At 38.5% G+C, this 694-nt stretch overlaps 1 pseudogene; it reads right to left on the minus strand.

Moving 5' to 3' along the window:
- Positions 1-254: 254 nt before the first annotated feature.
- Positions 255-373, minus strand: LOC148540903 (5S ribosomal RNA; annotated as a pseudogene).
- Between the last annotated feature and the right edge of the window lie 321 nt (positions 374-694).

Here is a 694-nt window from a genome sequence, read left to right on the forward strand (position 1 = left end):
CCAAGAATAATAGTTTCCATACTTAAAAATGTCCATATATAAGCAAAAAACGGCTCCATGTGTTCACCAATTGAATGAAGAGGGCCGTGCAAAATAAGAAAAAAGTAAAAAATATATATAAATTTTATTTGAAAAAAACTGGATCAACTATAGAAATATATGTATATCATGATGAACATGAACTAGGCTAACCCCTTACTTTGCCCTGTAGTACCCCAAGGAACCAGTCTTTCCAAACTTAGAGATAGGAAATTTTGTTACAGAACCTGATCTTCCTAGGTGGTCACCCTCCCTAGTACTGATCAGGCCCAACACTGCTTGGCTTACAAGATCGGCCGAGATTGGGCATAGCCAGTATGGTATGTCTGTAATAAAAATACTCTCTGAAAGGATACGCTGGTGGAGATAAAGAACAGGCAACCAAGTGCTGCTTGAGTGGGGTGCCAGGTTGTATGTAAAGTAGGGGTGTGCACCGGCCACTTTTCGTGTTTTGGATCTGGATTGGTTTTGCCAAAACCACCCTTCCGTGTTTTGGGTTCTGGGTTTTGTGTTTTGGATCTGTATTTTTTTTTAAAAAAGCATAAAAACAGCTAAAATCACAGAATTTGTGGATTTTTCTGCTCCTATGCTATTATTAACCTCAATAACCTTAATTTCCACTCATTTCCAGTCTATTCTGAACACCTCACAATAG

Source organism: Taudactylus pleione, unplaced genomic scaffold, assembly GCF_031769625.1.
Source record: "Taudactylus pleione unplaced genomic scaffold, aTauple2 ptg000016l, whole genome shotgun sequence".
Taxonomy (NCBI): Eukaryota; Metazoa; Chordata; class Amphibia; order Anura; family Myobatrachidae; genus Taudactylus; species Taudactylus pleione.